The 24,115-nt window shown below is 40.6% G+C and overlaps 17 non-coding genes across 17 annotated transcripts; all 17 read left to right on the top strand.

Annotated features, from left to right (window-relative positions):
* Positions 1-1,289: 1,289 nt before the first annotated feature.
* Positions 1,290-1,361, top strand: TRNAC-GCA (transfer RNA cysteine (anticodon GCA)). Its single transcript has one exon. It is a non-coding gene; the product is annotated as a tRNA-Cys (tRNA).
* Positions 1,362-1,786: 425 nt separating this feature from the next.
* Positions 1,787-1,858, top strand: TRNAC-GCA (transfer RNA cysteine (anticodon GCA)). The gene has a single exon. It is a non-coding gene; the product is annotated as a tRNA-Cys (tRNA).
* A 491-nt stretch (positions 1,859-2,349) lies between these two features.
* Positions 2,350-2,421, top strand: TRNAC-GCA (transfer RNA cysteine (anticodon GCA)). Its single transcript has one exon. It is a non-coding gene; the product is annotated as a tRNA-Cys (tRNA).
* Positions 2,422-2,519: 98 nt separating this feature from the next.
* Positions 2,520-2,591, top strand: TRNAC-GCA (transfer RNA cysteine (anticodon GCA)). Its single transcript has one exon. It is a non-coding gene; the product is annotated as a tRNA-Cys (tRNA).
* A 482-nt stretch (positions 2,592-3,073) lies between these two features.
* Positions 3,074-3,145, top strand: TRNAC-GCA (transfer RNA cysteine (anticodon GCA)). The gene has a single exon. It is a non-coding gene; the product is annotated as a tRNA-Cys (tRNA).
* An 8,185-nt stretch (positions 3,146-11,330) lies between these two features.
* TRNAC-GCA (transfer RNA cysteine (anticodon GCA)) lies at positions 11,331-11,402 on the top strand. The gene has a single exon. It is a non-coding gene; the product is annotated as a tRNA-Cys (tRNA).
* Positions 11,403-11,500: 98 nt separating this feature from the next.
* Positions 11,501-11,572, top strand: TRNAC-GCA (transfer RNA cysteine (anticodon GCA)). Its single transcript has one exon. It is a non-coding gene; the product is annotated as a tRNA-Cys (tRNA).
* A 98-nt stretch (positions 11,573-11,670) lies between these two features.
* TRNAC-GCA (transfer RNA cysteine (anticodon GCA)) lies at positions 11,671-11,742 on the top strand. The gene has a single exon. It is a non-coding gene; the product is annotated as a tRNA-Cys (tRNA).
* Positions 11,743-12,335: 593 nt separating this feature from the next.
* On the top strand, positions 12,336-12,407 carry TRNAC-GCA (transfer RNA cysteine (anticodon GCA)). The gene has a single exon. It is a non-coding gene; the product is annotated as a tRNA-Cys (tRNA).
* A 98-nt stretch (positions 12,408-12,505) lies between these two features.
* TRNAC-GCA (transfer RNA cysteine (anticodon GCA)) lies at positions 12,506-12,577 on the top strand. The gene has a single exon. It is a non-coding gene; the product is annotated as a tRNA-Cys (tRNA).
* Positions 12,578-13,626: 1,049 nt separating this feature from the next.
* On the top strand, positions 13,627-13,698 carry TRNAC-GCA (transfer RNA cysteine (anticodon GCA)). The gene has a single exon. It is a non-coding gene; the product is annotated as a tRNA-Cys (tRNA).
* Positions 13,699-13,800: 102 nt separating this feature from the next.
* Positions 13,801-13,872, top strand: TRNAC-GCA (transfer RNA cysteine (anticodon GCA)). The gene has a single exon. It is a non-coding gene; the product is annotated as a tRNA-Cys (tRNA).
* Positions 13,873-14,327: 455 nt separating this feature from the next.
* TRNAC-GCA (transfer RNA cysteine (anticodon GCA)) lies at positions 14,328-14,399 on the top strand. Its single transcript has one exon. It is a non-coding gene; the product is annotated as a tRNA-Cys (tRNA).
* A 5,451-nt stretch (positions 14,400-19,850) lies between these two features.
* Positions 19,851-19,922, top strand: TRNAC-GCA (transfer RNA cysteine (anticodon GCA)). Its single transcript has one exon. It is a non-coding gene; the product is annotated as a tRNA-Cys (tRNA).
* Positions 19,923-21,008: 1,086 nt separating this feature from the next.
* Positions 21,009-21,080, top strand: TRNAC-GCA (transfer RNA cysteine (anticodon GCA)). Its single transcript has one exon. It is a non-coding gene; the product is annotated as a tRNA-Cys (tRNA).
* A 488-nt stretch (positions 21,081-21,568) lies between these two features.
* TRNAC-GCA (transfer RNA cysteine (anticodon GCA)) lies at positions 21,569-21,640 on the top strand. Its single transcript has one exon. It is a non-coding gene; the product is annotated as a tRNA-Cys (tRNA).
* A 268-nt stretch (positions 21,641-21,908) lies between these two features.
* Positions 21,909-21,980, top strand: TRNAC-GCA (transfer RNA cysteine (anticodon GCA)). Its single transcript has one exon. It is a non-coding gene; the product is annotated as a tRNA-Cys (tRNA).
* Positions 21,981-24,115: the final 2,135 nt, after the last annotated feature.

Below are 24,115 nucleotides of genomic sequence, written 5' to 3'. Positions count from 1 at the left end.
GATATTATACCAACTAATGAACGCTTACATAATCTCAAGAGACTAACAACTAATAAATGCCACATATGTGGATAAATAGACACCAATGAGCATAGAATAGTAACATGTAATGGAGTAAAGGGAATTTGGAAATGCCTAACGACATATCTAGGACAAATATGTCGAACAGCACCTCAGTACTTTGAACCGTCTATGTGTTCAAGACCAGATTTCAAATATTTTCCAGGAAAGAAAAACAATGCTGTAATTTGGTTAATAGCTAATACAATGTATTATGTATTTTGTAAAAAGTATGAGAGCAATAGGATTTTGTTCACACAGTATTTAAAAAGAACTAGATGGAAAATGTTACAATATACAAAAATGTATGAGTATTTTGGAAACTACCTCAGTGTTGTTTAGAAAACAATAATTGTATACTTGTGGTGTGAAAGTGTAAACAGATATTTAATATATGAAGAAATGTATATTTATATTACAGGTACAAATGTATATTTACGCCAAAAAAAAGTGGTTAGCACATGAAAAGAAGTGGCAGAGCATTCGACTACAGATCGAGAGGTCCTCTTCAAACCCTGGTGCTCCCTTCGTTTTCTCCTTGAAATCAAACTTTACACACTTCACGATTTTTGAGCTTCTGTGTACATTTTTAAAATGACAAAATGCACCTACAAAGTGTAGTTAATGGTATAGCTCAGTGGTGTGACTCCCCGATGGCGCAGTAGTAGAGTAGTCGGTAATCAAGGGGTCCCGAGTTCGATACTCGGTCGAGACACATGGCACACTGGTTCGGATCCTACTTTAAACTGTAGGTCCATTCCGATTAGCCTTACTGTGCATAAAGTGGACTTAAAAACATGAAATAATAAAATGAAAGAAAGACATTATACTTGTGAAATGTATAAAATGTCCGACCTCCGTAACGGAGTACCGCATAGGGGTATTCCTTTAAAAGAAAAATAAGTGGTAGAGCATTCGACTGCAGATCGAGAGGTCCTCGGTTCAAACCCGGGTGCCCCCTTCCTATTTTCTCCTTGAAATTAAACTTTACACGCTTCACAATTTTTGAGCTTCGGTATACATTTTTAAACCGACAAAATGCATCTACAAAGTGTAGTTGGTGGTATAGCTCAGTTATAGAGAATTCGACTGCAGATCGAGAGGTCCTCGGTTCAAACCCGGGTGCCCCCTTCCTATTTTCTCCTTGAAATTAAACTTTACACACTTCACAATTTTTGAGATTCGGTATACATTTTTAAACCGACAAAATACATTTACAAATTGTAGTTGGGGGTATAGCTCAGCGGTAGAGCATTCGACTGCAGATCGAGAGGTCTTCGGTTCAAACCCGGGTGCCCCCTTCCTATATTCTCCTTGAAATTAAACTTTACACACTTCACAATTTTTGAGCTTCGGTATACATTTTTAAACCGACAAAATGCATCTACAAATCGCTGCGGGACGGCGTAGGTTCGAATCCGGCTCTGGTCGGAATTTATTCGGCCTACGTATAGGGCCGGTGGCAACCCACCATCGTGAGGAAATTGGGAAGCTCCGAGTGAGTGAGCGCAATCCGATCGAGAAGACCTGCAACGGCTGGGGGCTCGTCGGGCTGATCCCCCGACACTCCAATACTGGTCTAAGATCTCCACGCTACAACAGGTGACGGACGAACAGTGTGGGAGGGAGACCGGAAGTCGGTAGGTAAGCCAAGGCCCTCATCGGGCTGTAGAGCTATGGGTTATATATATATATATATATATAAATGCATCTACAACGTGTAGTTGGGGGTATAGCTCAGTGATAGAGAATTCGACTGCAGATCGAGAGGACCTCGGTTTAAACCCGGGTGCCCCCTACCTATTTTCTCCTTGAAATTAAACTTTACACGCTTCACAATTTTTGAGTTTCGGTATAAATTTTTAATCTAACAAAATGCATCTAATCAACAAATTGTAGTTGGGGGTATCAGTGGTGTCGACCTCCGTGGCGAAGTGGTTAGCAGAGCGCGCTACAACGCCAGGGGTTTCGGGTTCGAGTCCCGGGTAAGGCATGGGTATTTGAGATTGTCTGTCCTGAAAAAGTCCTGAAATAGAAATGTGAATGAAATGATATGAGTGAATGTGATGGGGGAAGCTTCCGCTTAGGGGGCTTTCCTTTTTTTTTAAAAAAAAAAAGAAAAAAAAAAGTGGTAGAGCATTCGACTGCAGATCATGAGGTCCTCGATTCAAACCCGGGTGCCCCCTTCCTATTTTCTCCTTGAAATTAAACTTTACACGCTTCACAATTTTTGAGCTTCGGTATACATTTTTAAACCGACAAGATGCATCTAATCAACACATTGTATTTGGGGGTATAGCTCAGTGGTAGAGCATTCGACTGCAGATCGAGAGGTCCTCGGTTCAAACCTGGGTGCCCCCTTCCTATTTTCTCCTTGAAATTAAACTTTACACACTTCACAATTTTTGAGCTTCGGTATACATTTTTAAACCGACAAAATGCATTTACAAATTGTAGTTGGGGGTATAGCTCAGCGGTAGAGCATTCGACTGCAGATCGAGAGGTCCTCGGTTCAAACCCGGGTGCCCCCTTCCTGTATTCACCTTGAAATTAAACTCTACACGTTTCACAATTTTTGAGCTTCGGTATAAATTTTAAAACCGACAAAATGCATCTGCAAAGTGTAGTTGCGGGTATAGCTCAGTGGGGTCGACCTCCGTGGCGAAGTGGTTAGCAGAGCGCGCTACAACGCCAGGGGTTCCGGGTTCGAGTCCCGGGTAAGGTATGGGTATTTGTGATTGTCTGTCCTGAAAAAGTCCTGAAATAGAAATGTGAATGAAATGATATGATTGAATGTGATGGGGGAAGCTTCCGCTTAGGGGGCTTTCCTTTAAAAAAAAAAAAAAAAAAAAAAAAAGTGGTAGAGCATTCAACTGCAGATCGAGAGGTCCTCGGTTCAAACCCGGGTGCCCCCTTCCTATTTTCTCCTTGAAATTAAACTTTACACACTTCACAATTTTTGAGATTCGGTATACATTTTTAAACCGACAAAATGCATTTACAAATTGTAGTTAGGGGTATAGCTCAGCGGTAGAGCATTCGACTGCAGATCGAGAGGTCCTCGGTTCAAACCCGGGTCCCCCTTCCTGTATTCTCCTTGAAATTCAACTCTTCACGTTTCACAATTTTTGAGCTTCGGTATACATTTTTAAACCGACAAAATGCATCTACAAATTGTAGTTGGGGGCAGGGGCGCCGACTTGTCAAAATTATTGGGGGGGGGGGGCTCTGATCACTGAAATAAATGAATGAACGACTCACTCCCTCCCTTTTTTAAAAATAAAAATTACGTCCTCGTATAGCAGTTTTTAAGCAGCTATTATAGTTCTCATGCAAATGAAATGTAACATGAAAAACGTTTAGAAAATGTTTCAAAGTCTCTTTGTTTTTGTGTCTGCTCATTTGTTTTTTAGACAACAATTAACATTTTTTTATTGAAAAGTATGTATTTGCATTAAGAGGCCAACCTAACAGTGTCATGCCGGCCGTGTTGGGTGGTCGACTCAACTCGCTTTGATCCGGAGGTCTCGGGTTCGAGTCCCAGTGAGGGCATGGGTGTATTTTAATGTCTCCAACAGACCTGTAATGAAAGGACATGTGGCGGGGCATATAACCTTAGTGTTGACGTACCCATAAAAATATCGAATATTTACAATATTTAACAGTTTTATTTAATTACTTACATAAATGCTAACACAAATCGCAGGAAAATAGTTTTACTTTTTTGTTCTTGCTACAATATTTTACTTTTTAAATGTAATCTTACAATAATAAAAAAACGCATAGCATGTACACTAAGATATAAAATGACATACACAAGAAAGACATATGTACATGATTTCAAAATAAAGCAAGAGTTGCTCTACGGACTGGGTTATTCTTTATGAACTCATTAACGAGCGGTCTCAGTTCCAAATTATCAAGCACAGTTTGATGTATGTGGAGTACCGCTAAGCTGCTTAGTCTCTTCTGCCCCATTGTAGATCTCAAATATGTCTTCAGTCGGCGAAGAGCACTGAATGACCTTTCGGCTGTGGCTGTCGTCACTGGTACAGTGCGGAGGAGCATCATGAATTTGGCAACTTCAGGCAGAAGCTCCTGGAGGGTGCTGTCTTCCAAAAGAAATTTCCTTATGTCACGCATGGTAGTTAGAACAACTTTCTTCTGTTTGGCGATATCACCAAGCATGGACAGGTGTAAGGAGAGCCTTTCGGCATCCAAATCTTGGCGAACGAATTCTCGCGTTTGCTCAAAGTTTGTTGTGCAACTGTTCACAGCTGAGATGCATTCTTTCTCTACGGCTGTTACTTTTTGTAGTCCTGTAGATTCATATCTTTGTTTAACACATGATTTTACTGTGTCACACACGTCAGTGTATATTTATTTATAATAATCTTTTGGAGTGGAGAACTTGTGAGGTTTGGCAGCATCAGGATTTTCAAGTCTCTTAGGAACGTGACGTTGCCGGGGCAATTCTGGATCATCAACGAGGCTGAGTTTGCCCTCTGTGCATTTCTGCCAGAACTGCTCAAAACACATTCGCTTTTCTTGAAAGATGTCAGTCAAGTATTTTAGTTTTGATTCCACTTCTGTAGCACCAATCCGTGGAGACTGAATCTTACAGTTTATCTCTTCTATTGGACCCATCACATGGCAGTAGAGGGAGAGAAAGAAAAATGTCTTGAAGTGAAGCATGATCTCAAGGTATCCAGTACATTTTGATGCTGCGTCAGTAGAATCTTCTTCAGAAAATTTCTCAAAAAAATTGAGAAGGTTTTCATAGTTCTTTAAGATCTGTTGGATACTGGAGGCTCTCAACGTCCACCGATGAGGGCAAAGTGGTCGCAGTCCAGTATGGCCAGTCTTCTCGTTCACATCAATAATATTCCTAAATATTTGCATTCTTTTAGGGGATTCCCTAACAGTCTTTAACAAGTCGTTGGCTAAATTCATTATGTCTCTGATACCGGAAATGTGACGCAAGGTGTCCTCAACTGCCAAGTTCAAGCAATGAGCTGCACAATGTACATAAATAGCCTGTGGCTGCAGATCTGTAACTAACTTTTGCAGCCCTTTAAATCTTCCCCTCATACAAGAGGCACCATCGTAATACTGTCCCCTCAGATTCTGTATGGGCAAGTCCAGACGCACCAGAATGTCTTTTACAACGTCAAAAAGAGTTTTGGCCTCAGTGTTCGGAATCTCGTAAAAGCCCATGAATTCCTCAAAAATATCAAAATTTTCATTCACAGTTCGAATGCAGAATGTTAATTGTTCACGGATGGATATGTCACAAGTTTCGTCAACCATAATAGCAAAATATTCCCGACTTTTAATATCTGCTACCACGGAGCGCAAAACAGATCTCCCTAATATATCAATGATCTCGTTCTGAATGTCATGTGAGAGCCATCTGTAGCCCGAACGTCCCATCCACTCCCCTAGTTCATGCACATCGTCTTTTCGTAAGGGCAGCAGCTGCTGAAAATTTGAACTTAGGTCTTCATGTCCGCGGATTGCTAATCCCTTGCGACAAAGGAATCTCAACGTTGTGAAAATAGCCATAAGGGCCGAGCGTGCATTCTTCATGTCACTGTTCAACTGCTCGTTTAACTGTACTGCTTGCTACACTTGGTTTGGAGAAAGTCGCCAGCTTCATTAAACCTTCCTTATGGGCTTTGGTATTTTCATGCGCCCGAAATTTTTCAAGGGCCTTTTTCCAGTTACAAAACCCAACAGAAATAAAAACATCCTCCTTCTTAGTGCTAAATTGTAGTAGTCCAATGGCGTCTGCTTCTTTGCATGTCTTGCAAAATACCTTGTCAATGGAGGCATCCCATTGCATCCAGGCGAATGACGCCATCCATGATTTTTGAAACGTCCTACCCTTACTAGTAAACGTCTTCTTACCTGATTCTGAGCCGCTCGCAGTGGAGGTCGAAGCTGACAACGCGGGAAGAACCGGGGGGGAGGCTTCTGCCTTCTTATCCTCAGGCAATACCAAGCGTGGCTTTTTCACAATATATTTATCCATCACGAAAGTTTTCAGTTAACACATAAGCAAGAAACACGTAAGAAGACCAACGCATGAAAATGCTCTGTGCGTTCTAAACTAGAGAACGATCAGTCAGTTGTGCCAGTACGTTCTCGTAGATATCATCCAATGCACAAAAGTCGGTCCTCAGTCGGCATGGGATGAATGGTGGAAGCGATTTAATTATTGAAACACTAGCTTTGCAACCGGCGGCATACGTTTTAGATTGAAACGAACCCCACCCCGCCTACTAAGTGTTGCGGTTCTCTGCCGATAAGCACAACAAATAGCGGCATATCGTTTTCCATTCAAATGTGTTCGCCGTGCTTTAGCAATAATGCCTTTGATCATAGCCGTTTCCGCTTTCTCAATACAGACTTTTCATAAGCTTTGATTGCGTACTTTACTACAAGCCAGTGTTAAATAAACTCAAAGACTAGAATTATTTTCCCCTTATTCTTTGGACTAGAGGAAGATATTTCGAGGATAACTAAATATCGTACATATCAATATTGCCTGAAAGTCGTGTTTATCACCTCAAATTGTTCAGAATTCACTAAACAACATACTGGTATAATTGTCATATCACCTCGTTATTTTGAAACTCTTTATGGTAAAAATGTTAACAATACTCATAATTATGTACTTAGTATATAGTAATAAGTTATGTGTTTTGCTGTCTCCGGTCATAGCCCCCCCAAAGTTGATGGTTTAGCAGTCTCAGCCCTCCAAAGTTGATGGTCTAGAACATTTCAAATGTGTATTTAAAGTTAAGTTCATGTGGCACAAGTCAGAGTAAACTTTAGAAGAGAAGCAAAATAATACATTAGATCTTCTTAAGCAAAATTATTTTGGGGGGGCTCTGCCCCCACATCGTTAACATTGGGGGGCTCGAGCCCCACCAAGCACCATGGAGTCGGCGCCTATGGTTGGGGGTATATCTCAGTGGAAGAGAATTCGGCTGCTGATCGAGAGGTCCTCGATTCAAACCCGGGTGCCCCCTTCCTATTTTCTCCATGAAATTAAACTTTACACGCTTCACAATTTTTGAGCTTCGGTATACATTTTTAAACGGACAAAATGCATCTAATCAACAAATTGTAGTTGTGGGTATAGCTCAGTGGTGGGCGGCCCCTGTGGCGGAGTGGTTAGCACATCGCGCTACGACGCCAGGGGTCCCGGGTTCGATTCCCGGCTCGGCCATGGATGTTTGTGATTGTCTGTCCTGAAAAGTCTTGAAATTGAAATATGAATGAAATGATATGAGTGAACAAAAAAAAAAAAAAAAAAAAGTGGTAGAGAATTCAACTGCAGATCTAGAGGTCCTCGGTTCAAACCCGGGTGCCCCCTCCCTATTTTCTCTTTGAAATTAAACTTTACACGCTTCACAATTTTTGAGCTTCGGTATACATTTTTAAACGGACAGAATGCATCTAATCAACAAATTGTAGTTGTGGGTATAGCTCAGTGGTAGAGAATTCAACTGCTGATCCAGAGGTCCTCGGTTCAAACCCGTGTGCTCCTTCCCATTTTCTCCTTGAAATTAAACTTTACACGCTTCACAATTTTTGAGCTTCGGTATACATTTCTAAACTGACAAAATGCATCTAATCTACATATTGCAGTTGGGGGTATAGCTCAGTGGTGCTGGAGTTCCGTGGAAGCCTTCAGAGAGAGCGGACGCGGAAACTAGTTGCTCCGTGAAGGTCAGTGAAAAGTTGCCTTCAGGAAACAACGAGCGGGAGTGCCGTGTGCGTGTTACTTGTGTCGTTTGGTGCAGTTGGCTGGCGAGTAAGTAGAATTGGAAAAGTACTTTAGAATAGTAAAAAGATGAATATTATTAGACAAAATACCATCCAGATACGTTTTCCGTTCGGGGCACCGAGGCCGTCGGCGCGAGAAATTCATGACTTTATTCATGGACAATTTCAACTCCACGTAGATGAGATCTTGGGAATACAAATACCTACGCATTTTCGATGTGTTTTCGTAAAATGTATCAGAGAAGTTATAATGACGCGAATATTAGAGAAATGTGGTCCGGAAACAAACTTTTGTTATGATAATGGTGAAACTGTAAAAGTGCTTTTGAGTGATGCGGGGAGGGAAAGAAAAGCGGTAAGAGTGTTTAACTTACCACTAGAACTAGATGATGACTGTGTGAAAGAAAAAATGACGGAATTTGGGAAGGTGGAATGTATAGACAAAGAAACGTGGTCTGAAAACTTTAAATATCAAGTTTACAACGGGGTGAGAATAGTGAAAATGGAACTAAAAAAACCGATTCCGTCGTTCATTACAGTAAAATCTCATCAATGCCATGTGATATACGACGGACAGCCGAGAACGTGCAGGGTGTGTGGAAAAGAAGGACACGATAGCTGGCAATGTGATAGTCGTCAGATAACAACGCTTCGTGTGAATAAAAACCGAGAGAGAAATTATAGTGATATAGTAGTGGAAAGAGGGAGTTCCTCGAACGTGAAAAATCAGTTCCAGCCAGATAATAATCAAAACAGGTCGGAAGGTCTACAAAATGTGATAAAAGAACAAATGAAAGATAAGGGGATAAAGAATGTGCCAAGTGACACACGCCCGGTGGAAATGTTCCCACCGGTAAATACGGAGACCACAAAGGAAGAACACAACCAGAAAATATTACCGATGGACACAAAACAACCGGGAACTTCCCACCTAGACAAAAAAGAGGAAAAAGGAAGTGAAGAAATGCAGGATGACCAGATGCAGGACGAAGGAAACTCAGTTGATCTTCCTCCCATCCCAGCTGCAAAGGACAACGTCCCAAAAGAGGAGGACAAGGGACCATCAAAAGACTGTGAGCTGGAAAGTGAATTGAATACAGAAGAAGAAAGTGACGAAAGTGTCACTTCAGTGTCAAAGTGGAAAAAATCTCAGCAGGTGGGTGCAAAAAAACGGACGAAAAATACTTCGAAAGGTAGCGAGAACACAGTAGCGAAGAGGAGATCAGTGAGAGAGGTAGGAGGTATGAATAGAGTAATGAACAGAAGAAGTAAACCCTAAAAAGGCAAATTTAATTTGATATTTCAATTGTTGTTTGCATTTTTTTTTTTCAACGTTATGAGGGACGATCGGAAAGTACTATTAACTGTGTGCTATATTATTCATTTATTAATGGTATATACCACTAGAATATGTACTATTAATATTAATGGAATCTTTTCGCCTGTAAAATGTAAAATGTTAGAAGAATTTGTACGGGTACACTCCATAGACGTATTGTTTTTGCAGGAAGTTTGTATGTGTGACTTTCCATCAATATATGGTTACGAAGCGATAGTTAATACTGGTATCAATTGCCGTGGGACAGCAACACTTGTTAGAAACGGCCTAACCATTACTAATGTAAAAAAGTTAGTAGATGGGAGAGGCATTAGCTTTCAAAGTAAGAACTATACTTTTGTGAATATTTATGCCCCATCAGGCAATCAAAATAGACAGTTACGTGAACAATTTTATAATCAGGACATTTTATATTTGCTACCGTTAAATAAATCTAAAATAATATTTGGGGGTGATTTTAATCAGGTATTAAATCCCAGCGATTGTTTAGGAGCTTATCAAAAGAGTCCAGCCCTTGCAACATTAATTGAAGAATTGCATTTGAAAGATATTTGGTTACAGAAGAGACAGGATATAATATTTACATATTTTAATAATAAATCTGGATCGAGAATCGATAGGTTATATACAAATACAGATCAAATAAAAAATATAACATCCATAGAAGCATTGCCAGCGCCCTTTACTGATCATATGGCAGTAAAAATGGCAATTAACCTGGAAGAAACAAAACTAGTCAGGGGTCCTTCATATTGGAAGCTAAATATACAGTTATTAGAGCTTCCACATATCAATGAAGATCGAGCATCGAAGATTCCATTACATCATTATGGATACAGTTATGGACGGAGGAATTTCCACCCCAAAATCCGCCAGATCTACGGAGATTGAAAAAAGGACCGTTATATCTCCGAAGTTTGATGCAAGAATTCAGTTATGTGGTGCTTCCGCCAAAAGGTGAAGATGTAAAACTCTCTCAATACTTGTATACACTGTTTCACAAACAGTTGCAGATACCAACTCACCGCATTGAAAAACATTTTCCCAATAACAGATGGCAAAATATTTGGAAAAATTTAAATAAGAAATTTCTGGATACATCAGTGTTTAGTGTTTGGTACAATGTAATACATGATATTATACCAACTAATGAACGCTTACATAATATCAATAGACTAACAACTGATAAATGCAACATATGTGGAGAGATAGACACCATTGAGCATAGAATAGTAACATGTAATGGAGTACAGGAAATTTGGAAATGCCTAACGACATATCTAGGACAAATATGTCGAACATCACCCCAATACTTTCAACCGTCGATGTGTACAAGACCAGATTTCAAATATTTTCCAGAAAAGAAAAACAATGCAGTAATTTGGTTAATAGCTAATACAATATATTATGTATTTTGTAAAAAGTATGAGAGCAATAGCATTTTGTTCACACAGTATTTAAAAAGAACTAGATGGAAAATGTTACAATATCCAAAAATGTATGAGTATTTTGGAAACTACCTCAGTGTTGTTTAGAAAACAATAATTATGTACTTGTGGTGTGAAAGTGTAAACAGGTATTAAATATAGGAAGAAATGTATATTTATATTACAGGTACAAATGCATGTTTACGCCAAAAATATTGTATGAGATAGCCAAAATGGGACTCTTACTATAATACTTACTATGTTAAAAATTATATACAATACTTTAACAGAATTTATGTAAGAACACAGACATATTTTGTATATATGCTGATAAAATAAAATTTTGTTTAAAAAAAAAAAAAAAAAAAAAGTGGTGGAGCATTCGCCTGCAGATCGAGAGGTCCTCGGTTCAAACCCGGGTGCCCCCTCCCTATTTTCTCTTTGAAATTAAACTTTACACGCTTCACAATTTTTGAGCTTCGGTATACATTTTTAAACGGACAGAATGCATCTAATCAACAAATTGTAGTTGTGGGTATATCTCAGTTGTAGAGAATTCAACTGCAGATCCAGAGGTCCTCGGTTCAAACCCGGGTGCCCCCTTCCTATTTTCTCCTTGAAATTAAACTTTACACGCTTCACAATTTTTGAGCTTCGGTATACATTTCTAAATTGACAAAATGCATTTAATCAACAAATTGCAGTTGGGGGGTATAGCTCAGTGGTAGAGCATTCGACTGCAGATCGAGAGGTCCTCGGTTCAAACCCGGGTGCCCCCTTCCTATTTTCTCCATGAAATTAAACTTTACACGCTTCACAATTTTTGAGCTTCGGTATACATTTTTAAACCGACAAACTGAATCTACAAATTGTAGTTGGGGGTATAGCTCAGTGGTTGAGCATTCGACTGCAGATCGAGAGGTCCTCGGTTCAAACCCGGGTGCCCCCTTCCTATTTTCTCCATGAAATTAAACTTTACACGCTTCACAATTTTTGAGCTTCGGTATACATTTTTAAACCGACAAACTGAATCTACAAATTGTAGTTGGGGGTATAGCTCAGTGGTAGAGCATTCGACTGCAGATCGAGAGGTCCTCGGTTCAAACCCGGGTGCCCCCTTCCTATTTTCTCCTTGAAATTAAACTTTACACGCTTCACAATTTTTGAGCTTCGGTATACATTTTTAAACCAACAAAATGCATCTACAAATCGCTGCGGGACGGCGTAGGTTCGAATCCGGCTCTGGTCGGAATTTATTCGGCCTACGTATAGGGCCGGTGGCAACCCACCATCGTGAGGAAATTGGGAAGCTCCGAGTGAGTGAGCGTAACCCGATCGAGAAGACCTGCAACGGCTGGGGGCTCGTCGGGCTGATCCCCCGACACTCCAATACTGGTCTAAGATCTCCACGCTACAACAGGTGACGGAGGAACAGTGTGGGAGGGAGACCGGAAGTCGGTAGGTAAGCCAAGGCCCTCATCGGGCTGTAGAGCTATGGGTTATATATATATATATAAATGCATCTACAAAGTGTAGTGGGGGTATAGCTCAGTGATAGAGAATTCGACTGCAGATCGAGAGGTCCTCTGTTCAAACCCGGGTGACCCCTTCCTATTTTCTCCTTGAAATTAAACTTTACACGCTTCACAATTTTTGAGCTTCGGTATACATTTTTAATCTAACAAAATGCATCTAATCAACAAATTGTAGTCGGGGGTATAGCTCAGTGGTAGAGCATTCGATTGCAGATCGAGAGGTCCTCGGTTCAAACCCGGGAGCCCCCTTCCTATTTTCTCCATGAAATTAAACTTTACACGCTTCACAATTTTTGAGCTTCGGTATACATTTTTAAACCGACAAACTGAATCTACAAAGTGTAGTTGGGGGTATAGCTCAGTGGTAGAGCATTCGACTGCAGATCGAGAGGTCCTCGGTTCAAACCCGGGTGCCCCCTTCCTATTTTCTCCTTGAAATTAAACTTTACACGCTTCACAATTTTTGAGCTTCGGTATACATTTTTAAACCAACAAAATGCATCTACAAATCGCTGCGGGACGGCGTAGGTTCGAATCCGGCTCTGGTCGGAATTTATTCGGCCTACGTATAGGGCCGGTGGCAACCCACAATTGTGAGGAAATTGGGAAGCTCCGAGTGAGTGAGCGTAACCCGATCGAGAAGACCTGCAACGGCTGGGGGCTCGTCGGGCTGATCCCCCGACACTCCAATACTGGTCTAAGATCTCCACGCTACAACAGGTGACGGAGGAACAGTGTCGGAGGGAGACCGGAAGTCGGTAGGTAAGCCAAGGCCCTCATCGGGCTGTAGAGCTATGGGTTATATATATATATATATATATATATAAATGCATCTACAAAGTGTAGTGGGGGTATAGCTCAGTGATAGAGAATTCGACTGCAGATCGAGAGGTCCTCTGTTCAAACCCGGGTGCCCCCTTCCTATTTTCTCCTTGAAATTAAACTTTACACGCTTCACAATTTTTGAGCTTCGGTATACATTTTTAAACCGACCAAATGCATCTACAAATTGTAGTTTGGGGGTATAGCTCAGTGGAAGAGAATTCGGCTGCTGATCATGAGGTCCTCGATTCAAACCCGGGTGCCCCCTTCCTATTTTCTCCTTGAAATTAAACTTTACACGCTTCACAATTTTTGAGCTTCGGTATACATTTTAAAACCGACAAGATGCATCTAATCAACAAATTGTAGTTGGGGGTATAGCTCAGTGATCACACACACACAGCGTGACGCCAAGTGAGGCGTCACAAAATTTTTGACGAGCGTGAACATTGCGCGCTTTATTGAAAAAAAAAAAAAAAAAAAAAGTGGTAGAGCATTCGACTGCAGATCGAGATGTCCTCGGTTCAAACCCGGGTGCCCCCTTCCTATTTTCTCCTTGAAATTAAACTTTACACGATTCACAATTTTTGAGCTTCGGTATACATTTTTAATCTAACAAAATGCATCTAATCTACAAATTGTAGTTGGGGGTATAGCTCAGTGGTAGAGCATTCGACTGCAGATCGAGAGGTTCTCGGTTCAAACCCGTGTGCCCCTTCCCATTTTCTCCTTGAAATTAAACTTTACACGCTTCACAATTTTTGAGCTTCGGTATACATTTCTAAACTGACAAAATGCATCTAATCTACATATTGCAGTTGGGGGTATAGCTCAGTGGTGGAGCATTCGCCTGCAGATCGGGAGGTCCTCGGTTCAAACCCGGGTGCCCCCTTCCTATTTTCTCCTTGAAATTAAACTTTACACGCTTCACAATTTTTGAGCTTCGGTATACATTTTTAAACGGACAAAATGCATCTAATCAACAAATTGTAGTTGTGGGTATAGCTCAGTGGTAGAGAATTCAACTGCAGATCCAGAGGTCCTCGGTTCAAACCCGGGTGCCCTCTTCCTGTTTTCTCCTTGAAATTAAACTTTACACGCTTCACAATTTTTGAGCTTCGGTATACATTTCTAAATTGACAAAATGCATCTAATCTACAAATTGCAGTTGGGGGGTATAGCTCAGTGGTAGAGAATTCAACTGCAGATCGAGAGGTCCTCGGTTCAAACCCTGGTGCCGCCTTCCTATTTTCTCCTTGAAATTAAACTTTACACGCTTCACAATTTTTGAGCTTCGGTATACATTTCTAAATTGGCAAAATGCATCTAATCTACAAATTGCAGTTGGGGGGTATAGCTCAGTGGTAGAGCATTCGACTGCAGATCGAGAGGTCCTCGGTTCAAACCCGGGTGCCCCCTTCCTATTTTCTCCATGAAATTAAACTTTACACGCTTCACAATTTTTGAGCTTCGGTATACATTTTTAAACCGACAAACTGAATCTACAAAGTGTAGTTGGGGGTATAGCTCAGTGGTAGAGTTCGCTGCCAGCACTGGCACGCGGTGCATCGTCTCTACGTGCGGTCCGTGTCGAGCATTTACGTGCAAGCGAGTGAAATTCCGGTTAAGTCTACCTTCTGTGTTCTGAACCATGTCTGTACGGCGAGTGAATATTGTGAAATTTGTTTTTCACGAATGTGCGACAAAAACCAACATCGATACAACTGCATCGGTGGATACAGCAGAATTTGTCACTAACAGAAGATCAAGTGCTTAGTATTGAAATCGATCAATATCGAAAGTGTGTGTTTATAAAGTTAATATCGCGAGTGTTAGGCGAGCAGATAATATTACGATCGGGAGGCACATTAGTATACACTGATGACAATGGGGAGCATGAGGTAAAACTGGAATGGGCGGATCAAAATAGCGTAATTGTGAATGTACATGTAGTTCTTATGGAACTTCCAATGGACGTTCTACAACAGACACTGACAACATATGGTGATGTGAAATATGTTGACGATGAAAAATACACGGATGAACATATATACCCTACGCGTACCGGTACAAAGCGAATTCGCATGACGCTTAAAAAACCAATTCCATCGTACATCACTATCAAAGGTGATCGATATTGGGTAACGTACTATGGTCAAAAGATTACGTGCAGGATATGTGAATCTACAGAACATCTCTCAAATTGTTGCGATAAGCGTAGAAAACCAGGAAGAAGGACAGCCTCCACATATGCGGAAGCCACCCACCGATCACCAATCAATATTGATGCAGCAGAACAACCACTGCCATACCAGCCTACAAGTTTTCAAGTACCCAAGACAACCCTGGACATAGAAATGAAAGAATCCCCAAAGAACCCAGATGTAAAAGAACCCGAAGGTGCCGCACAGACGCCACTGGATCCTCCGACGAACAAAGTTTCATCAGAGAGAGCAGCAAAGGAAACTTCCCATTTGTTAACAACAGAAAGTCAAAATTCGACATGGGTAGCAGAAGTTGAACGCGAGGAACTTTCGAGTAACTACCAGGTCACGCCTGAAGCCTCGATTAGTGATAAGATAGCCCCTCCCCTCCCCGCGAACAGCTGTGTATCGGAAGGTGAAAAGAGCCAGGCAGGTCATGAGCTTTCCCTGCCAGGCGCTTCCTCGCACACAACGACCTTGAAACTAGCAGAAGGAAACGTGAGTGGACAAAATGACCAACCTAAAATTGCTCCCCCCCTTCCCTCGTCACAATCGCAAGAAATGGTATCAGGAGATGACTCCCAAACTGAAGAGGAATCCACAGATGATAAGCAAGTTATGGACAAAGGTCAACGAAATAGAAAAAAACGCACAAGTTCACGACTGAAAGCGGTAACAGAAGGTAAGAAAAAGAAATGTACCAGGATGTTTCTAAGCCAGCAGTCTGTCACACACAGCAGGAAGACCCAACAAAAGTGAAATGTTAAGTAGATGTGGGTTCAGATCGCCTTCCCCCCCTCCATTAGGTAGTTAGTGTAAGGAGAAATGTTTGTTTATGTTTTGAGATGAGAGTGATTTACGAGTGTAGTGCGCGACATAAATTTGTGTACTTTCCTAGTGTATACAGTGTAATGTTATGTATTACATGTTAGAGAGTTACAAGATGAATATCGATATAATAACAGGTAGAAAAAATAGTGTAAATTGTGTCATGCACATGAACGATTATCATCATTCTGAAAACACTTCGGACTAATACTTACTTTAGTGTAATTGAGCACCAAAAATGCACATTTACGTGGTATTCTTATATACAGTTTTTTATAATATCTTATTGTGCATGAATTACAGCACTCGTCTTTGTACCCTTAACATCAATGGGATCCTGACGCCAGTGAAATGCAAATTGCTTGCGGACTTTGTCCCAATCCACTCGATTGACATTTTATACTTGCAGGAAGTTTGTATTGTAGATTTTAACTTCCTGTATGGGTACGAGGCTATTGCAAACTTGGGGACAAGCGGGAGAGGGACGGCAATTATAATCAAAAGTGGTATAGAAATAAAAAATGTAAAGAAATTAGTCGATGGGAGGGGAATTAGTTTTCAAAGTCAACGTTATACTTTTGTTAATATCTACGCCCCCTCCGGACAGCAAAACAGATGGAAGAGAGAACAATTTTACCAGGCTGAGATCGTATACTTACTTCCAAATAATGATTCGTGTATCATCCTAGGTGGTGATTTTAATCAAGTGCTGCGATCATGTGATTGTATAGGAAAGTTTCAAAATAGTTTAGCTTTAACGACCTTAATCAGCGATTTACAGCTGAAGGATATCTGGACCGAAAAACGAAAGGACATAGTGTTTACCTATTTCAATAACAAAGCAGGTTCTAGACTGGACAGATTCTATACACTTGGTCATACTATAAAATATGTGACGACAATAGATGCTTTGCCGGTACCTTTTTCAGATCATATAGCAATCAGAATGAGTATTAATCTACAAGAATCTAAATTAGTTTGGGGTCCGTCCTATTGGAAAATGAACTCTGCCCTACTTCAACAGCCTAATGTTAATGAAATGTTTGAAGAAAAATGGAAGTATTGGTGCCGGCAACAAAAACACTATACTGATTACAATACGTGGTGGGTAAAATACGTAAAACCTCGAATTAAATCCTATTTTCGATGGCTAGGGAAAGAAAGTGCACGTGACCGGAACTTAATGTTGAACTTCTATTACAAATGTTTACATGAGTTATGTATGCGACCTGATGTCACCGAACATTATCCACAGATACAAAAATACAAAGCACAAATCCTTACGTTGCAACGGCATCACTTGGAGGGTATAAAGATAAGAACTACTCATGCGTCATCCTTGCAAGATGAACGAACCTCTTTATTTCACTATGTTCACACACAAAAACAAAAGCGAGCTCTTTTGATAAACAATATTGTCGATTCCGGCGGAGATACACATAGAACTCAACAAGGTATATCACAGGCGTTTTACACGTATTATAATAATTTGTATACTGGTAAAGAAGTAGATCAATTGGCTGTACAACAATTGCTCACATCGGTAAATAATTTTTTGACGGACGAAGACAGAACTTTGTTAGACAGTGACGTCACTGTCGATGAGGTGTATGAAGCACTGCGTACTTGTAACGTTAAGCGCACTCCTGGCAACGATGGCATAGGCTACCAATTTTATATACGTTTTTTTTATGTTATGAAACATGAATTGGTCAAGATAATACAAGATGCATTTCGAAACGAATGCGTGCTTCAAAATGAAGGTATAATTGTACTGATTGCCAAAAAAACGCGTCCGAGTGCAGTGACTGACTTTAGGCCCATTACTTTGTTAAACTGTGATTATAAGATTATGGCCAAAGTCTTGGCTAATAGACTGAAACCTATATTATCTTCCTTACTCAGTTCACGGCAAACATGTGTCAGTAAAACTCAAAATATATTTTCTACGGTGGCGGGTATACGTGATATAATGTATTATTATGAAATGCAACAAACCGCAGCTTGTATACTATCCTTTGATTTCACAAAAGCTTTTGATCTTGTAATTCACCAATATTTGTTTGAAGTACTTCGAGCCTATCGCTTCAGTGAAGCCTTTATATCTGTTTTGCAAAGTTTCTATAGAAAGGCAACCTCCCGTCTTCTTATCAATGGATTCGTGACTCCTGCAATACACGTGACGAGATCCATTCGCCAGGGGTGCCCCTTGAGTATGCTTCTCTTCGCTTTGACCTTGGACCCGCTACTTCGATATATTCAGTGCCGAGCCCCACCCGCAGCGAGGGCTTTCCTTGAAACGCAAGTGTTTACATTCGCAGACGATTTATCAGCTTGTGTAACAACAACAACCCAGCTCCAAAATATACTGAATGCAATGTGTTTGTATTGTTCTGCCAATGGAGCGGAAGTTAACATGACAAAATCAAAGGCTTTACCTGTTGGCAACTGGAAGCAAGACAATCCGGACATAGGGATAAAATATGTAAACGAACTCAAAATATTGGGCATTACTTTTCATACTAATGAATCCAGAATGCTGGATCTAAACTGGGCGAAAATTGTAAGCGAAATCAGGTTACAGTGTTATCAAATGAGAGGAAGACAACTCAATTTAATTCAGCGTGTTTGGTTCCTACACAATTTTATTTTTAGTAAATTAAATTATGTCGCTCAAGTGTTGCCAATCACACAGCAATATCTCCGACAAATAAAGTCTGCTGTGGGATGGTTCATGTGGTACGGACATTTTTTTCGGGTACCATTCCCGATCATGTGCCAAACACAAATGACAGGTGGTCTAGAATTTATGGAATATTGAAAATAAATGTAAGTCCCTATTTTTAGCTAGAAATTATAAATTATACTTAATTGAACGGTCGATTACATCAATGTGGTTGCGTATATTTACCGATACGTTTCCACCGCAAAATCCACCCAACTTGTCTCGACTAACAAAGAGCCCTATGTATGTACGAAATTTTGTACAAGAATGGAGTTATGTGGAGTTTCCCATGGACTTGAAGGAAAATACTCTGTCAAAATATTTGTAAGAACATTTTCAACGACAACTTATTTTGCAGCAGAGTCGAATAGAGAAAAAATTTCCTAATGTTATTTGGTCAAATGTATGGCAAAATCTCCACAAGCCTTTCCTTGACAACGGACATACGACGTTTGTGGTATACCCTGGTGCATGATCTAGTTCCAACAAATGTTCGACTAAATGAAATAAAAAGACTACCAACAAATGAGTGTAGACAATGCGGAGAGGTGGATACAAATGAACATCGCCTCACTGCATGTAAAGGAATTTCAGAAATTTGGGCCTTTCTCCTTATGTGCCTTGCCAAAATATGTCGTATATCGCCACAATGCTTTCAAGCAAAAATTTGTATATTACCAGACTTCAAATATTTCCCTGTGAAGAAACAAAATGCCATTGTGTGGCTAATAGCACATACAGTATATTATATATATAGCAAAAAGTTTGAACCAAATATCACCCTATATACAATGTATCTTAAAAGATCTAGATGGAAACAATCAAATAAACAAAATGTCCGATTGTCACAATATTTTGGTAAATATCTGGATGTAATGTAACTGTATGTATACATGTAGGAAAAAAAATCCATCGATGTAAACAGAATAGTGAAATAAAACTTATTAAAAAAAAAAAGTGGTAGAGCATTCGACTGCAGATCGAGAGGTCCTCGGTTCAAACCCGGGTGCCCCCTTCCTGTATTCACCTTGAAATTAAACTCTACAAGTTTCACAATTTTTGAGCTTCGGTATAAATTTTAAAACCGACAAAATGCATCTACAAAGTGTAGTTGGGGGTATAGCTCAGTGGTAGAGCATTCGACTGCAGATCGAGAGGTCCTCGGTTCAAACCCGGGTGCCCCCTTCCTATTTTCTCGATCTGCAGTCGAATGCTCTACCACTGAGCTATACCCCCAACTACAATTTGTTGATTAGATGCATCTTGTCGATTTTAAAATGTATACCGAAGCTCAAAAATTGTGAAGCGTGTAAAGTTTAATTTCAAGGAGAAAATAGGTAGGGGGCACCCGGGTTTGAACCGAGGTCCTCTCGACCTGCAGTCGAATGCTCTACCACTTTTTTTTTTTTTTTTTTTTTTTTTTTTTAAAGGAAAGCCCCTATGCGGAAGCTTCCCATATCACACTTCATTCACTCATATCATTTCATTCATATTTCAATTTCAAGACTATTCAGGACAGACAATCACAAACACCCATGGCCGAGCCGGGAATCGAACCCGGGACCCCTGGCGTCGTAGCGCGATGTGCTAACCACTCCGCCACAGGGGCCGCCCAATCCACTGAGCTATACCCCCAACTACACTTTGTAGATGCATTTTGTCGGTTTTAAAATTTATACCGAAGCTCAAAAATTGTGAAACGTGTAGAGTTTAATTTCAAGGTGAATACAGGAAGACTGCAGATCGAGAGGACCTCGGTTCTAACCCGGGTGCCCCCTACCTATTTTCTCCTTGAAATTAAACTTTACACGCTTCACAATTTTTGAGTTTCGGTATAAATTTTTAATCTAACAAAATGCATCTAATCAACAAATTGTAGTTGGGGGTATAGCTCAGTGGTGTCGACCTCCGTAGCGAAGTGTTTAGCAGAGCGCGCTACAACGCCAGGGGTTCCGGGTTCGAGTCCCGGGTAAGGCATGGATATTTGAGATTGTCTGTCCTGAAAAGTCCTGAAATAGAAATGTGAATGAAATGATATGAGTGAATGTGATGGGGAAGCTTCCGCTTAGGGGGCTTTCCTTTTTTTTTTAAAAAAAAAAAGAAAAAAAAAGTGGTAGAGCATTCGACTGCAGATCATGAGGTCCTCGATTCAAACCCGGGTGCCCCCTTCCTATTTCCTCCTTGAAATTAAACTTTACACGCTTCACAATTTTTGAGCTTCGGTATACATTTTAAAATCGACAAAATGCATCTAATCAACAAATTGTATTTGGGGGTATAGCTCAGTGGTAGAGCATTCGACTGCAGATCGAGAGGTCCTCGGTTCAAACCCGGGTGCCCCCTTCCTATTTTCTCCTTGAAATTAAACTTTACACGCTTCACAATTTTTGAGCTTGGGTATACATTTTTAAACCGACAAACTGCATCTACAGAGTGTAGTTGGCGGTATAGCTCAGTGGAGGGCGGCTCCTGTGGCGGAGTGGTTAGCACATCGCGCTACGACGCCAGGGGTCCCGGGTTCGATTCCCGGCTCGGCCATGGATGTTTGTGATTGTCTGTCCTGAAAAGTCTTGAAATTGAAATATGAATGAAATGATATGAGTGAATGAAGTGTGATGGGGGAAGCTTCCGCATAGGGGCTTTCCTTTAAAAAAAAAAAAAAAAAAAAAAAAAAAGTGGTAAAGCATTCGACTGCAGATCGAGAGGTCCTCGGTTCAAACCCGGGTGCCCCCTTCCTATTTTCTCCTTGAAATTAAACTTTACACACTTTACAATTTTTGAGATTCGGTGTACATTTTTAAACCGACAAAATGCATTTACAAATTGTAGTTGGGGGTATAGCTCAGCGTTAGAGCATTCGACTGCAGATCGAGAGGTCCTCGGTTCAAACCCGGGTGCCCCCTTCCTGTATTCACCTTGAAATTAAACTCTACACGTTTCACAATTTTTGAGCTTCGGTATAAATTTTAAAACCGACAAAATGCATCTACAAAGTGTAGTTGGTGGTATAGCTCAGTGGTAGAGCATTCGACTGAAGTTCGAGAGGTCCTCGGTTCAAACCCGGGTGCCCCCTTCCTATTTTCTCCTTGAAATTAAACTTTACACACTTCACAATTTTTGAGATTCGGTGTACATTTTTAAACCGACAAAATGCATTTACAAATTGTAGTTGGGGATATAGCTCAGCGGTAGAGCATTCGACTGCAGATCGAGAGGTCCTCGGTTGAAACCCGGGTGCCCCCTTCCTGTATTCTCCTTGAAATTCAACTCTACACGTTTCACAATTTTTGAGCTTCGGTATACATTTTTAAACCGAAAAAATGCATCTACAAATTGTAGTTGGGGGCAGGGGCGCCGACTTGTCAAAATTATTGGGGGAGCTCTGATCACTGAAATAAATGAATGAATGACTCACTCCCTCCCTTTTTTAAAAATAAAAATTACGTCTTCGTATAGCAGTTTTTAAGCAGCTATTATAGTTCTCATGCAAATGAAATGTAACATGAAAAACGTTAGAAAATGTTTCAAAGTCTATTTGTTTTTGTGTCTGCTCATTTGTTTTTTAGACAACAATTAACATTTTTTTATTGAAAAGTATGTATTTTCATTAAGAGGCCAACCTAACAGTGTTATGCCGGCCGTGTTGGGTGGTCGACTCAACTCGCTTTGATCCGGAGGTCTCGGGTTCGAGTCCCAGTAAGGGCATGGGTGTGTTTTAATGTCTCCAACAGACCTGTAATGAAAGGACATGTGACGGGGCAAATAACCTTAGTGTTGACGTACCCATAAAAATATCGAATATTTACAAAATTTAACAGTTTTATTTAATTACTTACATAAATGCTAACACAAATCGCAGGAAAATAGTTTTACTTTTTTGTTCTTGCTACAATATTTTACTTTTTAAATGATTTCAAAATAAAGCAAAAGTTGCTCTACGGACTGGGTTATTCTTTATGAACTCATTAACGAGCGGTCTCAGTTCCAAATTATCAAGCACAGTTTGATGTATGTGGAGTACCGCTAAGGTGCTTAGTCTCTTCTGCCCCATTGTAGATCTCAAATATGTCTTCAGTCGGCGAAGAGCACTGAATGACCTTTCGGCTGTGGCTGTCGTCACTGGTACAGTGCGGAGGAGCATCATGAATTTGGCAACTTCAGGCAGAAACTCCTGGAGGGTGCTGTCTTCCAAAAGAAATTTCCTTATGTCACGCATGGTAGTTAGAACAACTTTCTTCTGTTTGGCGATATCACCAAGCATGGACAGGTGTAAGGAGAGCCTTTCGGCATCCAAATCTTGGCGAACGAATTCTCGCGTTTGCTCAAAGTTTGCTGTGCAACTGTTCACAGCTGAGATGCATTCTTTCTCTACGGCTGTTACTTTTTGTAGTCCTGTAGATTCATATCTTTGTTTAACACATGATTTTACTGTGTCACACACGTCAGCGTATATTGATTTATAATACTCGTTTGGAGTGGAGAACTTGCGAGGTTTGGCAGCATCAGGATTTTCAAGTCTCTTAGGAACGTGACGTTGCCGGGGCAATTCTGGATCATCAACGAGGCTGGGTTTGCCCTCTGTGCATTTCTGCCAGAACTGCTCAAAACACATTCGCTTTTCTTGAAAGATGTCAGTCAAGTATTTTAGTTTTGATTCCACTTCTGTAGCACCAATCCGTGGAGACTGAATCTTACAGTTTATCTCTTCTATTGGACCCATCACATGGCAGTAGAGGGAGAGAAAGAAAAATGTCTTGAAGTGAAGCATGATCTCAAGGTATCCAGCACATTTTGATGCTGCGTCAGTAGAATCTTCTTCAGAAAATTTCTCAAAAACATTGAGAAGGTTTTCATAGTTCTTTAAGATCTGTTGGATACTGGAGGCTCTCAACGTCCACCGATGAGGGCAAAGTGGTCGCAGTCCAGTATGGCCAGTCTTCTCGTTCACATCAATAATATTCCTAAATATTTGCATTCTTTTAGGGGATTCCCTAACAGTCTTTAACAAGTCGTTGGCTAAATTCATTATGTCTCTGATACAGGAAATGTGACGCAAGGTGTCCTCAACTGCCAAGTTCAAGCAATGAGCTGCACAATGTACATAAATAGCCTGTGGCTGCAGATCTGTAACTAACTTTTGCAGCCCTTTAAATCTTCCCCTCATACAAGAGGCACCATCGTAACACTGTCCCCTCAGATTCTGTATGGGCAAGTCCAGACGCACCAGAATGTCTTTTACAACGTCAAAAAGAGTTTTGGCCTCAGTGTTCGGAATCTCGTAAAAGCCCATGAATTCCTCAAAAATATCAAAATTTTCATTCACAGTTCGAATGCAGAATGTTAATTGTTCACGGATGGATATGTCACAAGTTTCGTTA

The sequence above is a fragment of the Lepisma saccharinum genome, chromosome 9 (assembly GCF_977018435.1).
Source record: "Lepisma saccharinum chromosome 9, izLepSacc3.1, whole genome shotgun sequence".
Classification (NCBI taxonomy): domain Eukaryota; kingdom Metazoa; phylum Arthropoda; class Insecta; order Zygentoma; family Lepismatidae; genus Lepisma; species Lepisma saccharinum.
Note: the sequence above shows the minus strand (reverse complement) of the source record. Positions and strands in the feature narration are given on the sequence as shown.